The following is a 17166-nucleotide window of genomic DNA, read 5'->3' on the forward strand; positions in this document are numbered from 1 at the left end:
CTGATGAGCATCCTTAAACAAAGTAGGCCAGAAAAAACCTGCTTGCAGAATACGAGCTGCCGTCTTCTCACCACCATAGTGTCCACCATAAACCGTGGAATGGCAGTCTCGTAATATCCCCTCCGTCTCACAGAACGGGATACATCTCCTGATGATCTGGTCAGCTCCCTGTCTAAACAAATATGGTTCATCCCACATATACCACTTCACCTCATGCAGAAACTTCTTCTTTTGAGCGGATGTCAAATTAGGAGGCATTATATTGCTGACGAGATAGTTTACAATATCTGCAAACCATGGTTCTTCCTCCTGAATTGCAAACAACTGCTCATCCGGAAAAGATTCATTGATTAACGTCCGATCTTGTGAAGTAGAATCGGGATTCTCCAACCTAGAGAGATGGTCAGCTACTTGATTCTCAGTACCTTTTCTATCTTTGATCTCTAACTCAAATTCCTGAAGTAAAAGCACCCAACGAATGAGTCTCGGCTTCGAATCCTTTTTGGAAACTAGATAACGAATAGCTGCATGATCAGTGAATACTGTTACTTTCGTACCAAGCAGATAAGATCGAAATTTCTCAAAACCAAAGACTATAGCCAAAAGCTCCTTCTCAGTAGTGGTGTAGTTCAATTGGGCACCATTTAAAGTCTTACTCGCATAGTAGACCACATGGAAGAGATTTTTCTTGCGCTGTCCCAGAACTGCACCTACCGCATAATCACTTGCATCACACATTATCTCAAACGGTTCTGTCCAATCTGGTGCTGTAATAACTGGTGCAGTGATCAAACTCTTCTTGAGAGTCTCGAATGCTGCCAAACATTCATCATCAAATTTGAAAGGTACATCTTTCTCAAGCAAATTGCACAACGGCTTAGATATCTTTGAAAAGTCCTTGATGAATCGCCGATAAAAACCCGCATGACCAAGAAAACTACGGATTCCTTTCACAGAATTAGGTGGAGGAAGATTTTCAATGACTCCCACCTTGGCCTTGTCCACCTCCAGACCCTTGCTAGAGACCTTATGTCCAAGGATAATGCCTTCACGCACCATAAAATGACACTTCTCCCAATTGAGCACTAAATTAGTTTCCACGCATCTTTTGAGTACGGCGCGCAGATTATGCAAACATTCATCATATGAGTGTCCAAAGACGGAGAAGTCATCCATGAACACTTCGACGTTATTTCCAATCATGTCAGAGAATATAGCCATCATACATCTCTGAAAGGTGGCCGGGGCGCCACATAACCCAAACGAAACTCTGCGAAAAGCAAACGTGCCAAATGGACAAGTGAAGGTAGTCTTTTCCTGATCCTCTGGTGCAATACAAATCTGATTATACCCGGAATAACCATCCAGAAGACAAAAATACTCATGACTCGCCAATCTGTCAAGCATCTGATCAATAAATGGAAGAGGGAAGTGATCCTTCCTTGTGGCTTTGTTCAATTTTCTATAATCCATGCATACTCTCCATCCTATAACTGTTCGAGTAGGGATGAGCTCATTCTTTTCATTTGCGACCACAGTGATACCTCCTTTCTTAGGTACACATTGTACGGGGCTCACCCACGAGCTGTCAGAAATAGGATAAATGATGCCTGCATCCAGCCATTTCAGAATTATTTCTTCACCACTTCCTTCATGATGGGATTCAGTCTTCGCTGCTGTTCCACAGATGGCTTACTACCTTCCTTTAGCAGAATTTTATGCATACAATATGAAGGACTTATCCCCTTGATGTCTGCTATGGTCCATCCTATAGCCGATTTGAATTCTCTCAAAATCCTTAAGAGCTTGTCTTCCTCACTACCTGAAAGGTCAGATGAAATAATAACAGGTAACATAAATGAATCACCTAAAAAAGCATACCTCAAGTGCTCAGGTAATGGCTTGAGCTCCAAGGTAGGTGCTTCCTCTATTGATGGTTTGAGCTTCCCTTCAGTGTTCTTAAGGTCAGAAGTACCAAGAGATTCAAATGGTATGTCCAGCTTTCGCTTCCAGGGAGAAGCGTTCAGATATTGTAATTGCTCGTTGCTATCTTCATCATTGCTGTCAAAATCCCCCACTAAGGCCTTTTCCAATGCATCAGACATTAGCATGTGATCGAGTTCCGAAGTAACCGCAGAATCAATCACATCCAATTTTAAGCACTCCTCATCTTCTGTAGGGAATTTCATTACCTTGAATACGTTGAAGGTCACATCCTGATCTTGGACCCGCATAGTAAGTTCACCTTTTTGTACATCTATCAAGGTACGGCCCGTAGCCAAGAAAGGCCTTCCCAAGATTATGGGAATCTTCTTATCTTCCTCAAAATCCAGAATAACAAAATCTGCTGGAAAGAAGAGCTTATCCACCTTGACGAGCACATCCTCAACTATGCCCCTTGGGTAAGTAATGGAATGGTCAGCCAATTGTAGCGACATGTATGTGGGTTTTGGATCAGGCAGATCCAACTTTTTAAAGATCGACAATGGCATCAGATTAATGCTTGCTCCCAAATCACAAAGGCACTTGTCAAAAGTCAGATTGCCAATGGTGCAAGGAATGGTGAAGCTTCCTGGATCTTCCAGTTTTGGTGGTAACTTTTGCTGCAGAACAGCGCTGCATTCTTCCGTGAGAGCAAAGGTTTCAAGGTCATCCAGTTTCACCTTCCTTGAAAGAATAGTCTTCATAAACTTCGCATAACTAGGCATTTGTTCAAGAGCCTCAGCGAAAGGTATATTGATGTGAAGTTTCTTGAACACCTCCAGAAACTTTCCGAACTGTCTATCCAGCTTTTGTTGCTGCAATCTCTTAGGAAAAGGTGGTGGAGGATAGAGTTGTTTCTCCCCTGTATTAGCCTCAGGCAGAGTGTGTTCAACATTAGTCTTCCTTGGTTCCGCCGCTTTCTCCTTTTGCTTAGATTCTTCATCTCTAATTTCAGCTTCTACTTCTTTTGCCTTTTCAGAATCAGCTACTTTTCCAGACCTTAAGGTAATAGCCTTGACTTGCTCTTTAGCTTCCTTCCTGCCTGGTACTTCCGTGTCACTGGGAAGAGTGCCAGGTTGACGATTGAGCACTGCATTGGCTAATTGACCGTTTTGATTTTCCAAGGTCTTGATAGAAACCGCCTGACTCTTGCACAACAGCTTAAGTTCCTCAAAATCAGCACTAGTAGGTGCAGCTGTACTTCCCTGTTGAGGATATGATTGCCTTGTAGCATACTGCTGTGGTTGCTGGAATCCAGGTGGGTTAAACTGTTTACTCACTCCTTGCTGATATGGTGGCTGAATAGCATTCTGATTATTCCCCCAGCTGAAATTTGGATGATTTCTGTTGTTAGGATGATAGGTCGCTGGCACAGGCTGCTGTTGTCGCTGATAATTATTGTAATATCCCATATATTTTCAAATATTATTATTATTATTTGGAATTGTTTATGTGATTTTATGTAAATTTTTGGTGAATTATCTGAAAAGTAGAATAGATATCTGAATGTTATATGTGACATTATTTGAATATTTGAATTTTTATATGTCCAGAATAAAATATAGATAATTGTGGTATTTTTCTGGTAATTTTTGGAGTGTTATATGATTTTATAATGATTTATGAATTATTAATTATTTTCAGAATAATTATAAAATTATTTTATAAAGCCGGGAATCTTCCAAACTTCAACCGTTTTGCGTTTTTACAACCCGAAACTCTTCCGAAAACTCCTTCCTAACCTAATCTGGTAATTCCGGACATTTTCCGTGTTTTGACTTTTTCGATCCGGATTACGGTTTGACCCGTGCGCGGCCCGGCGCAATATTTTCGATACGATAGTTATTTCGGTAATCAATAAAACCCGTAATCTCGAAAGACGGGATATTTTTACGTTATGTTCATATATGGTGTTTTATAAAAAGCCCGGTTTTGATAATTATCCAATTTTGGTATTGAATCGGATCGTTATTGCAGTTACTTAGCGGCTAAGCAACTAATTTAATGATCCAAAATGATCCAAAACGATCCAGAACGATCCAATATTCCATAAATATAAATAGCCTATTTTTTTATTTCGTTTATTCCGTTTATTCATTTGCAACCAGTTAAAAACACCGTAAATACAGAGAAAAACCCGAGAAAACCAATACGTTCCCGAGAATCAAACACACGAACGAAGGCGTTATCGAACTCCGATTCGGGCGTGCAGCATATCAAAACGAAGCTCTCGAAATCTTCTTTCTGAATCAGTCATCAGTTTCTGCCCAGAAATCACTGTAATTTTCTTATTTAATTATTTATAATCGAATTATTTGATAATTAAATGATGAATTTTTGTTCTTGATGTTGTTGATGTGATTTGATGCTTCCATGTTGAAGAGCATATTTTTCTGGTCGATTTGGTATATTATACTTCAAAAATAGGGTTCGGTATCATATAGAAATTGAGGTTTTAATTTCTGAAAATTTCTTGAATATGTGTTCTTGGTGTTCTTGAAGATTTCTGAGAATCAAACCCAAATTTGAGGGTGATGCAGATTTCAGAATTTGAAGTATGAGTAACCAAAATGTTCAGATTTTCATGTTCTTTCTGTTTATGCCCTCAAATCATTCAAACGATGGGTAATTTATTAATTCCGTAATTTAGGGTTTATACCCGAATTTGGGGGTTTCTTGATTGTTACTTGTTTATTGAATTGGTTTACGCAGAATTATAGATCGTCTTTCTCTGAGTTTAATGGTATTTTTGATTAAATTTATTGTGTCCGATTTGAAGTCGCCGGAAAACCTTGAGTATTCGCCGGCTTCCATGGCGATTTGATCGGAATCGACGAGTTCGAGCTCGTCTATTGCGGTGGTGACTCACTGTGAGTTGCCCAGTTAATTTCTGGATGAATTAGCTAAAGAACGGCCTGGAATGAGAGGATATGACGGCTAGTCGGGGTTCGCCGGAACTCAAGGAACTCGCCGGATTCTGCAAAAATTCCGGCTTGTTCCTAGGGTTCTTGTTGACCCGGTTTTTTTTTCTTTTTTGACCCGATGGGTTTGATGTTTGACCCGGTTTTGATTTTGTTTTCTGCTATTTCAAAACCAAAAGCTGTTTCTGGATTTTCTTTTTACAAATAATTCAAAAATCCTATTTTTAATTTCTGAAAATTTATTTTTATTTTAAAAATCATTATTTTAATTCTGAAAATTTATTTTAATTCAAAAATAAATCCAAATTATTTAATTAATTAATTTTAGTGAATAATTAATTATTTAATTAGTCAATTAATTTAAATGTTAATTGATTAATTAATTTAATTAGTTATTAATTAATTTTAATTGATTATTTAATTAGATTTAATTATTTATTTTTGATTTAAAAATTCCGAAAAATAGTTTCGAGCTTTAAAACATTATTTTAAATTATTTTCCAAACTCGATAATTTTTACAAAATTATTTTCGAGTGTTCGAGCCCTATTATTTAATTATTAAATGATTCGGAGACCCGTTTTATTCCGAAAAATGTTCAAAAATTCATAATAAATCAACCGTTTGTCCGTTTAATACGAAACGAACGCGTACAGATTCAGAAAAATATTGCGCTTTTAATAAAAATACTTTTGAGACCTAATTTCTTTTGTATTGCAATGTCATTTGATTTGTGTATCAGTTTAAGTCGGTATCTGATCGGTAAATGCTAATATTGACCTAATTTTCATTCTGAACGCACTGAGATGTATCTCTTAATGATTTGACTTATGTGTTACATAAAATATGTGAGTACGTGTTATATAAATGTCATGATTACGTGTTACGTGATATGCATGCTATCTGTTATAATTTTAAAATGCCATGCTAGTTATAAACGATCGGGTAGATGTCAAGACGTATAGTTACGTCGATTAAGTTTAGATCTGTCAATTAAGATAGTCCTTTTGTTTATAGAATCAAGTAGCAAGGAGCGCAGTCAAGTGTTAGACGGAGATAGTAGCCAGCAGATAGAAACAGAGTTAAAGTAAAAGATTATTGAGCATACCAGGCAAGTACCCTAACTTCACTTATTGTTCCAGTGACGTTTATTTTGAATCTTATTATGCAAATATTTATATGTTCACATGCCATTCAAGTGTTATTGACTCTAAATTTATCCTTTTAATTTCTCTACTATTCTAAGTTCAGAATAGTTAAATATTTTTACATTTCGCTATAACTTACTCTATACAGTGAAGCTTTGAATTGAGACTAGCGAATAACTAATTGTTCTGGTTATTTCGCCATTGGTTGTTGAGAAAACTCCGGACCATGAGAAATGGGGAGTTATGTGGTTAAGGATGTCATTTGATTCGACTCCTTTGACGGAAAATGGTTTTATGGGTTGGATGGTTGCGTAAGAGGCCGTGGCGGCGGTCCAGTGTGAGCTATGTGTTATACAGAATATAACACCTTGCTAGGCCAATATGTGCCTTGGGTACCTTTTGTTTAGTTGGATATGTTTCGGCATACCGGTGTTGCTCCGCGGCTGATCACCGGCGGCAACACACCGTCGTTCGAGGATTCCAATCCCAAAACATAATATATTGCAAATGTTGTTTATTATCAAATTTATATCAGTTTTGATACTGCTCAATTATTGTAGTTGGTTTTGTTCATCAGATATACTGTTGTTATTCCAAATCATAAGCTATTTACTACTTGCTGAGCATTTCTTTCGCTCATACTTGTTTCTTATCTTGATTCTTTCAGTTAGGCCAGAGCAAGCTTAAGTTCCAAGTTTGACCAGAAGTCGTGTGTTTGTAAATAGTTGGTGTGTTTCCAGGTAGACTGTTTTGGGACGCTTGGATAGTCTAGCGGTTTGTAGTATAATTTGAATAATCTGTAAAACTAATTAGACTATGGTTTGTAATAACACTTGATTTGTAGTAGTGCCTGTTCCATACTATAACCTGTGATCGATCCAGTGCAGGTAAAGGGGTCGTATTTATTTTATTATTCCGCTGTGATTATTTTATTTTAGTTTATTGGCGAGTGACCCCCAAATCTAGACCCCGGGTTTGGAGTGCGTCACAGGTTGGTATCAGAGCTACAAGTTATAGTCACTGAAACAGGCGTAGGATTGTCATAGATGAGTCATAGGAAGATCACATAAGATAGGCGCGTGTAGTTTAGCTTTTATAGGATTAAATTTAGGATGTTGGGTTGGGTTATAGTTAAGTTGTTAGGTTTCCTGTTTTGCGTTTAGCTTTAGGCCTTGTGTCATTGCCCTGTTATTTTGTTGGTTTAGTTGAGATTTTAAGTAAGGATTTATAAGGTTTGGATAATTCGGAGTAAATTTTCTTTATGTTATTATTCTCGAGATAATAAGCAGGATTATGTGATAATCATGTCGCTTGTGTTAATATGGTAGCAAGTTTATGATATTTTGAGAAGAGATAGTGTTTGCGAACTTTAATATGCTAAGGAATTGCTACATATTTGACACAATGCTTGACAGATTATTATATATATTGCTTGTTTCTTACCAGAATAATGGCACCAAAGAGAAGGAATAATTCAGGAGAGGGTAGTACCGAGAGCCGTACAGATCCAGCGATTATCCAGATGTTGGGACTGATGCAGCAGCAGATGTTACATCTTACGCAGCAGCAACAGCAGCAGCGAGCAGCACCACCTGCAGTGACTTTTAAGCAGTTTCAAGCAGTGAAGCCACCTGAGTTCAAGGGAAGTGCTGATCCTGTGGAAGCCAATGCATGGCTCAAGGAAATGGAAAAGGCTTTTGAATTAGTCGGAGCAGGAACTGAGCAGAAGACCAAGTTTGCAAGCTACTTTTTGAAGGGTGAGGCGAATTATTGGTGGGAATCCACGCGAGCATTGGAAGGAGGTGAGTTTATAACTTGGGAGAGATTCACAGAGTTGTTCCTGGAGAAATATTTCCCGAGGTATATGAAGAATCAAATGGAGATTAAGTTCTTGAATCTGACCCAGGGTGATCTTACCGTGGCTGAGTACGAGGCTAAGTTCACCGAGTTAGCAAGGTTCGTGCCAGACCAGGTTGATACAGATGAAAAGAAAGCCAGAAGATTTGAACAGGGATTGAAGTTTTGGATTCAGAACAGAGTGGCCATGTTTGAGTTGACTTCATATGTGGCAATGGTTCAGAAGGCAATGGTGATTGAGAGTAGGAGTGATATGTCTCAGAAAGGAAATGATGGGAAGAAAAGGAAAATGGAAACCTCAGAGGGAGGTCAGCAGTCAAGTAATTTTCAGGGCCATTTCAACAAAAGGCCAGGATTTCAGGGTAATAGGAATGTGGGATTCAAGAGACCACAATCAGGAAATGGAGGACAAGGCAACCGTTTTCAGAATTCAAATCAACAGAGACCCAATCGTCCACCTGCATCAGAGTGCAAATTTTGTGGTAGAAGGCATTTTGGGATTTGTAAGGCTAATGTGTTGTGTTATAAGTGCAATCAGAAGGGACACTATGCTAATGAGTGTCGAAGTCAGGCTACAGCTCAGAGATCAGGGACAGTGTGCTTTAAATGTGGAAAGATGGGGCATATTGCCAGGGACTGCCAGACAATTGAACCAACTGCTAATGTGCCAAGGATTGAAGGACCACCAACAAAGGACCAGCCGAAGGCTAGGACATTCAATATGACTATGAAGGATGCTGTTCAGAGTTCAGACGTGGTGGCAGGTACGCTTCCAGTCAACTCCATAGATGCTAAAGTTTTATTTGACTCTGGAGCTACGAGGTCATTTATTTCTCAAAGTTTTGTCGATAAACTGCATTGTGAAGTTAAATTGTTAGAACAAGCATTAATGATAGAGTTAGCTAATAAGGATCAAGTTTCCGTCGACCGAGTGTGCCCGAAGTGTAATATTGAGGTAGGAGGACATCATTTCTATGCCGACTTAATACCTTTTAAGTTGGGAGAATTTGATGTTATTTTAGGAATGGATTGGTTGTCAGAAAATAACGCTCAGATTGATTGTAAGAATAGGAAAGTGAGACTTCAGACCCTGGATAGTAAGAAGAAGGTAATATTTCGAGGAAATAAGCAAGAGAAGAAGTTCTTAACGATCGCTCAAGTGAAGAAGTTATTACGACAGAATTGCGAAGCATATTTGGCCCATGTGATAGACACCAGTAAGGAAGTTCCAACACTAGGAGCAATTCCAATTGTCAACGAATTTTCAGATGTCTTTCCAGACGATCTACCAGGATTACCTCCCGACAGAGAAATTGAGTTTGCAATTGATCTAGCACCCGGAACAGAACCAGTTTCTAAAGCTCCGTACCGGATGGCACCAGTGGAAATGAAAGAATTGGCAACTCAGCTGCAAGATCTTTTAGAGAAAGGAGTAATAAGACCCAGTGTATCCCCATGGGGCGCACCAGTACTGTTTGTCAAGAAGAAGGACGGAAGTATGCGATTGTGTATCGACTATCGAGAACTGAATAAGCTAACCATTAAGAACAAGTATCCGTTACCAAGGATCGATGATTTGTTTGACCAATTGAGAGGCGCTGTATGGTTTTCTAAGATTGATTTAAGATCCGGATATCATCAGCTAAAGATCAAGCCTGAAGACATTCCGAAGACCGCATTTAGAACCAGATATGGGCATTATGAGTTTCTAGTGATGGCATTTGGATTAACCAACGCACCAGCAGCTTTCATGGATCTAATGAATCGAGTATTTAAGAAGTATTTGGATAAATTCGTGATCGTGTTTATAGACGACATTTTGATCTATTCCAAAACAGAAGAGGAGCATGTAGAGCATTTGAGGATAGTTCTGGAGATACTGCGACAAGAGAAGTTATACGCAAAGTTTTCCAAGTGTGAATTTTGGTTAAAAGAAGTACGATTTCTTGGGCACGTGATTAGCAATAAAGGAGTGGAAGTGGATCCAGCAAAGATTGAAGCCATAATCAACTGGGAGAGGCCAAAAACACCAACGGAAGTAAGAAGTTTCATGGGATTGGCAGGTTACTACAGAAGATTTGTGCAAGATTTTGCAAAGATAGCTACGCCATTGACAAAGCTCACCAGGAAGAATCAGAAATTTGAATGGGATGAGAAATGCGAAGAAAGTTTCCAGGAATTAAAGAATAGATTAGTATCTTCTCCAGTGCTAGTCTTGCCAGATGATCAAGGAAATTTTGTAATTTATAGTGACGCATCGTACAAAGGACTGGGATGTGTTTTGATGCAGCATGACAAGGTGATAGCCTACGCTTCAAGACAATTGAAACCACACGAAGAAAAGTATCCAACGCATGATCTGGAATTGGCAGCCATAGTATTTGCATTGAAGATTTGGAGGCATTATCTTTATGGGGAGAAGTGCGAGATCTACACGGACCACAAGAGTTTAAAATATATCTTTACTCAGAAGGAATTGAACATGAGGCAGAGGAGATGGCTAGAACTAATCAAGGATTACGACTGTACTATTAACTATCATCCAGGCAAAGCAAATGTGGTGGCCGACGCTCTGAGCAGAAAAGAAAGGTTAAACATGATAACTTCATCTGAGGAATTAATCAGGGAATTTGAGAAGCTGGAAATAGAGGTTAATATTCCAAGTATATCTACAGAGGTATTGTGTGCAATGTCTTTTCAACCAGAATTATTAGAGAAAATAAGAAGATGTCAGGAAGAAGTGATGAGCCATGAACGAGACAGTTTGACAGGAGAAGAAATAGGGAGTCAAAAGGATGATAAAGGGATATTAAGATTTTCTTCCAGAATATGGATACCCAATGTAGCCGAGCTGAAAGATGAAATTCTTCGAGACGCTCACAACTCTAGATATTCAATTCATCCCGGGAGTACGAAGATGTATAGAGACTTAAGAGAAAACTTTTGGTGGCCAAGCATGAAAAAGGAAATTGCAGAATGGGTAAGTAAGTGTTACACTTGCCAGCGAGTCAAAGCGGAACATCAAAGGCCCAGTGGACTGATACAACCATTGGACATTCCAGAATGGAAATGGGAGCATATAGCGATGGATTTCGTAGTTGGATTACCAAGGACCAGGGCGAATCATGATGCTATTTGGGTTATTATCGACAGATTGACGAAGTCGGCGCATTTTCTTCCTATCAACGAGAGATTCTCAATGGATAAATTGGTACGGTTATATCTTAAAGAAATTGTGACAAGACACGGAGTTCCAGTATCCATAGTTTCAGACCGAGATCCTCGATTTAACTCAAGATTTTGGAGAAGTTTTCAAGATTGTCTCGGAACGAAGCTGAACATGAGTACCGCGTATCATCCGCAGACAGACGGTCAAAGTGAAAGAACGATTCAGACTATTGAAGATATGCTAAGGGTATGTGCACTAGATTTTGAAGGTAGTTGGGACGAGCATTTGCCATTAGTTGAATTCTCCTACAACAACAGCTATCATGCCAGTATTGGAATGCCACCTTATGAAGCTTTGTACGGTAGAAGATGCAGATCTCCAATATGTTGGGAAGAAGTTGGTGAAAGAAAGATTTTGGGTCCAGAATTGATCCAACAGACGAAGGAGAAAATAGAACTCATTCGGAAAAGATTAACAGCAGCTCAAGATCGTCAACGCAAATATGCTGATCCTACCAGAAAAGATATGGAATTTGAAGTTGGAGAGGCAGTACTATTAAAGGTCTCACCTTGGAAAGGTTTATCAAGATTTGGAAAAAAAGGAAAGTTGAGTCCGCGTTATGTTGGCCCTTTTGAGATTTTGAAGCGTGTAGGAAAGGTTGCTTACGAATTAGCGTTACCCCCTCACATGCAACATATTCACAACGTGTTCCACGTGTCAATGTTGAAGCATTATTTGCCTGATTCGAACCATGTGATAGAATACGAGCCAATCGAGATCCAACCAGATTTATCTTTTGTAGAGCAACCAGTGCAGATTTTAGATAAGAAAGAAAGAGTACTTAGGAATAAGTCTGTATCTTTAGTGCGAGTCTTGTGGAGGAATCCCAAGGTTGAAGAGTCGACTTGGGAGTTGGAAAGCGAAATGCAATCCAAGTATCCTCATTTGTTTTCCTAGGCTGATTCTGAGGACAGAATCCTGTTAAGGGGGGTAGATTGTAATATCCCATATATTTTCAAATATTATTATTATTATTTGGAATTGTTTATGTGATTTTATGTAAATTTTTGGTGAATTATCTGAAAAGTAGAATAGATATCTGAATGTTATATGTGACATTATTTGAATATTTGAATTTTTATATGTCCAGAATAAAATATAGATAATTGTGGTATTTTTCTGGTAATTTTTGGAGTGTTATATGATTTTATAATGATTTATGAATTATTAATTATTTTCAGAATAATTATAAAATTATTTTATAAAGCCGGGAATCTTCCAAACTTCAACCGTTTTGCGTTTTTACAACCCGAAACTCTTCCGAAAACTCCTTCCTAACCTAATCTGGTAATTCCGGACATTTTCCGTGTTTTGACTTTTTCGATCCGGATTACGGTTTGACCCGTGCGCGGCCCGGCGCAATATTTTCGATACGATAGTTATTTCGGTAATCAATAAAACCCGTAATCTCGAAAGACGGGATATTTTTACGTTATGTTCATATATGGTGTTTTATAAAAAGCCCGGTTTTGATAATTATCCAATTTTGGTATTGAATCGGATCGTTATTGCAGTTACTTAGCGGCTAAGCAACTAATTTAATGATCCAAAATGATCCAAAACGATCCAGAACGATCCAATATTCCATAAATATAAATAGCCTATTTTTTTATTTCGTTTATTCCGTTTATTCATTTGCAACCAGTTAAAAACACCGTAAATACAGAGAAAAACCCGAGAAAACCAATACGTTCCCGAGAATCAAACACACGAACGAAGGCGTTATCGAACTCCGATTCGGGCGTGCAGCATATCAAAACGAAGCTCTCGAAATCTTCTTTCTGAATCAGTCATCAGTTTCTGCCCAGAAATCACTGTAATTTTCTTATTTAATTATTTATAATCGAATTATTTGATAATTAAATGATGAATTTTTGTTCTTGATGTTGTTGATGTGATTTGATGCTTCCATGTTGAAGAGCATATTTTTCTGGTCGATTTGGTATATTATACTTCAAAAATAGGGTTCGGTATCATATAGAAATTGAGGTTTTAATTTCTGAAAATTTCTTGAATATGTGTTCTTGGTGTTCTTGAAGATTTCTGAGAATCAAACCCAAATTTGAGGGTGATGCAGATTTCAGAATTTGAAGTATGAGTAACCAAAATGTTCAGATTTTCATGTTCTTTCTGTTTATGCCCTCAAATCATTCAAACGATGGGTAATTTATTAATTCCGTAATTTAGGGTTTATACCCGAATTTGGGGGTTTCTTGATTGTTACTTGTTTATTGAATTGGTTTACGCAGAATTATAGATCGTCTTTCTCTGAGTTTAATGGTATTTTTGATTAAATTTATTGTGTCCGATTTGAAGTCGCCGGAAAACCTTGAGTATTCGCCGGCTTCCATGGCGATTTGATCGGAATCGACGAGTTCGAGCTCGTCTATTGCGGTGGTGACTCACTGTGAGTTGCCCAGTTAATTTCTGGATGAATTAGCTAAAGAACGGCCTGGAATGAGAGGATATGACGGCTAGTCGGGGTTCGCCGGAACTCAAGGAACTCGCCGGATTCTGCAAAAATTCCGGCTTGTTCCTAGGGTTCTTGTTGACCCGGTTTTTTTTTCTTTTTTGACCCGATGGGTTTGATGTTTGACCCGGTTTTGATTTTGTTTTCTGCTATTTCAAAACCAAAAGCTGTTTCTGGATTTTCTTTTTACAAATAATTCAAAAATCCTATTTTTAATTTCTGAAAATTTATTTTTATTTTAAAAATCATTATTTTAATTCTGAAAATTTATTTTAATTCAAAAATAAATCCAAATTATTTAATTAATTAATTTTAGTGAATAATTAATTATTTAATTAGTCAATTAATTTAAATGTTAATTGATTAATTAATTTAATTAGTTATTAATTAATTTTAATTGATTATTTAATTAGATTTAATTATTTATTTTTGATTTAAAAATTCCGAAAAATAGTTTCGAGCTTTAAAACATTATTTTAAATTATTTTCCAAACTCGATAATTTTTACAAAATTATTTTCGAGTGTTCGAGCCCTATTATTTAATTATTAAATGATTCGGAGACCCGTTTTATTCCGAAAAATGTTCAAAAATTCATAATAAATCAACCGTTTGTCCGTTTAATACGAAACGAACGCGTACAGATTCAGAAAAATATTGCGCTTTTAATAAAAATACTTTTGAGACCTAATTTCTTTTGTATTGCAATGTCATTTGATTTGTGTATCAGTTTAAGTCGGTATCTGATCGGTAAATGCTAATATTGACCTAATTTTCATTCTGAACGCACTGAGATGTATCTCTTAATGATTTGACTTATGTGTTACATAAAATATGTGAGTACGTGTTATATAAATGTCATGATTACGTGTTACGTGATATGCATGCTATCTGTTATAATTTTAAAATGCCATGCTAGTTATAAACGATCGGGTAGATGTCAAGACGTATAGTTACGTCGATTAAGTTTAGATCTGTCAATTAAGATAGTCCTTTTGTTTATAGAATCAAGTAGCAAGGAGCGCAGTCAAGTGTTAGACGGAGATAGTAGCCAGCAGATAGAAACAGAGTTAAAGTAAAAGATTATTGAGCATACCAGGCAAGTACCCTAACTTCACTTATTGTTCCAGTGACGTTTATTTTGAATCTTATTATGCAAATATTTATATGTTCACATGCCATTCAAGTGTTATTGACTCTAAATTTATCCTTTTAATTTCTCTACTATTCTAAGTTCAGAATAGTTAAATATTTTTACATTTCGCTATAACTTACTCTATACAGTGAAGCTTTGAATTGAGACTAGCGAATAACTAATTGTTCTGGTTATTTCGCCATTGGTTGTTGAGAAAACTCCGGACCATGAGAAATGGGGAGTTATGTGGTTAAGGATGTCATTTGATTCGACTCCTTTGACGGAAAATGGTTTTATGGGTTGGATGGTTGCGTAAGAGGCCGTGGCGGCGGTCCAGTGTGAGCTATGTGTTATACAGAATATAACACCTTGCTAGGCCAATATGTGCCTTGGGTACCTTTTGTTTAGTTGGATATGTTTCGGCATACCGGTGTTGCTCCGCGGCTGATCACCGGCGGCAACACACCGTCGTTCGAGGATTCCAATCCCAAAACATAATATATTGCAAATGTTGTTTATTATCAAATTTATATCAGTTTTGATACTGCTCAATTATTGTAGTTGGTTTTGTTCATCAGATATACTGTTGTTATTCCAAATCATAAGCTATTTACTACTTGCTGAGCATTTCTTTCGCTCATACTTGTTTCTTATCTTGATTCTTTCAGTTAGGCCAGAGCAAGCTTAAGTTCCAAGTTTGACCAGAAGTCGTGTGTTTGTAAATAGTTGGTGTGTTTCCAGGTAGACTGTTTTGGGACGCTTGGATAGTCTAGCGGTTTGTAGTATAATTTGAATAATCTGTAAAACTAATTAGACTATGGTTTGTAATAACACTTGATTTGTAGTAGTGCCTGTTCCATACTATAACCTGTGATCGATCCAGTGCAGGTAAAGGGGTCGTATTTATTTTATTATTCCGCTGTGATTATTTTATTTTAGTTTATTGGCGAGTGACCCCCAAATCTAGACCCCGGGTTTGGAGTGCGTCACAATTATTCACATACTGAACAGATTCGTTGACAAGAGAACACTGATCCATAGCATGAGAACCTGCACAAAGCTCACAAACCATAGCTATTTGATTAACTCCATACGTAGCCAGAGAATCAACCTTCATTGATAGCGCTTGGAGCTGGGCTGCAATAGCGGTGGCTGCATCAACTTCCAGAATACCTGCTACCTTGCCTGACGTCATCCTCTGAGTTGGGTTTTGATGCTCATTTGCAGCCATCGTCTCTATAAGATTATACGCCTCAGTATAGCTTTTAGCCCATAAGGCGCCTCCTGCTGCTGCATCGAGCATGGGTCGAGATTGGGCCCCCAAACCATTATAGAAACCAGTGATCACTATCCAATCTGGCATTCCATGATGTGGACATTTTCTCAACATTTCCTTGTAGCATTCCCAAGCCTCGCACATAGATTCTGTAGGTTGCTGCGCAAACTGAGTAAGAGCACTCCTCATAGCAGCAGTCTTTGCCATCGAATAAAACTTCACCAGAAACTTTTGTGCAAGATCTTGCCACGTAGTGATGGACCCAGCTGGTTCAGAATATAACCAGTCTTTAGCCTTGTCCCTCAGTGAGAATGGGAAAAGCCTCAACTTGATAGCCTCATCAGTCACGCCATTATACTTAAAAGTGCTGCAGATCTCGACAAAATTCCTTATGTGCATGTTGGGGTCTTCAGTTGCCGCTCCTCCAAAAGAAACAGAATTCTGCACCATCTGAATAGTGCCCGGCTTGATTTCAAAGGTGTTAGCTTGAATAGCCGGATGAAGGATGCTTGACTGAATGTCATCAATTTTAGGCCGAGAAAAATCCATAAGAGCTGGATCAGCTTGAACAATACGATCTCCCAAGTTTACTGGTTCTTTCTGCTCAGTTCCTGAACCCGAATCCTCAAAATCTAACTTCTCCGGAATATCAAGAACTTCGTCTGTCTCCTCAGCTGTATCTAAAGTCCTCTTGCGAGCACGAGAACGAGTTTGCATAAACGCTTGCTAAAGTACCTGAAACACAACCGGAAAAAATAAGTAACTACTACGTCCTAATCACTGAATCCTAATGACCAATGATGGTAAGTACATAAACTAAACAAATACGCCGAGTCCCCGGCAGCGGCGCCAAAAACTTGTTAGGGCGAAAACACGCGCTAATATTCACGCAAGTATACGCGTTCGCAAGTAGTATAAGATATAAATCAGATTCGTTCCCACAGAGACTCAGACTAAATTATTGTCTAATTAAACTCACTCACCAATGTATGATTACTTCTCAATGTTAAGACACTAACACTTAAAATTGTTGATTAAATATTAACTATAATTAACTACTTAATTAATCACTTAACTAACACTTCAATTTATCAATAATAAAATACTCATAAGATCACAACTTCATTATTACTTCCTTCTATAGCCATT

At 37.9% G+C, this 17166-nt stretch overlaps 1 non-coding gene across 1 annotated transcript; it reads left to right on the plus strand.

Annotated features, from left to right (window-relative positions):
• The first annotated feature begins 16102 nt into the window (after positions 1-16102).
• LOC141662748 (small nucleolar RNA R71) lies at positions 16103-16209 on the plus strand. Its single transcript, XR_012550844.1, has one exon. It is a non-coding gene; the product is annotated as a small nucleolar RNA R71 (small nucleolar RNA).
• The last annotated feature ends 957 nt before the right edge of the window (positions 16210-17166 follow it).

The sequence above is a fragment of the Apium graveolens genome, chromosome 5 (assembly GCF_009905375.1).
Source record: "Apium graveolens cultivar Ventura chromosome 5, ASM990537v1, whole genome shotgun sequence".
Taxonomy (NCBI): Eukaryota; Viridiplantae; Streptophyta; class Magnoliopsida; order Apiales; family Apiaceae; genus Apium; species Apium graveolens.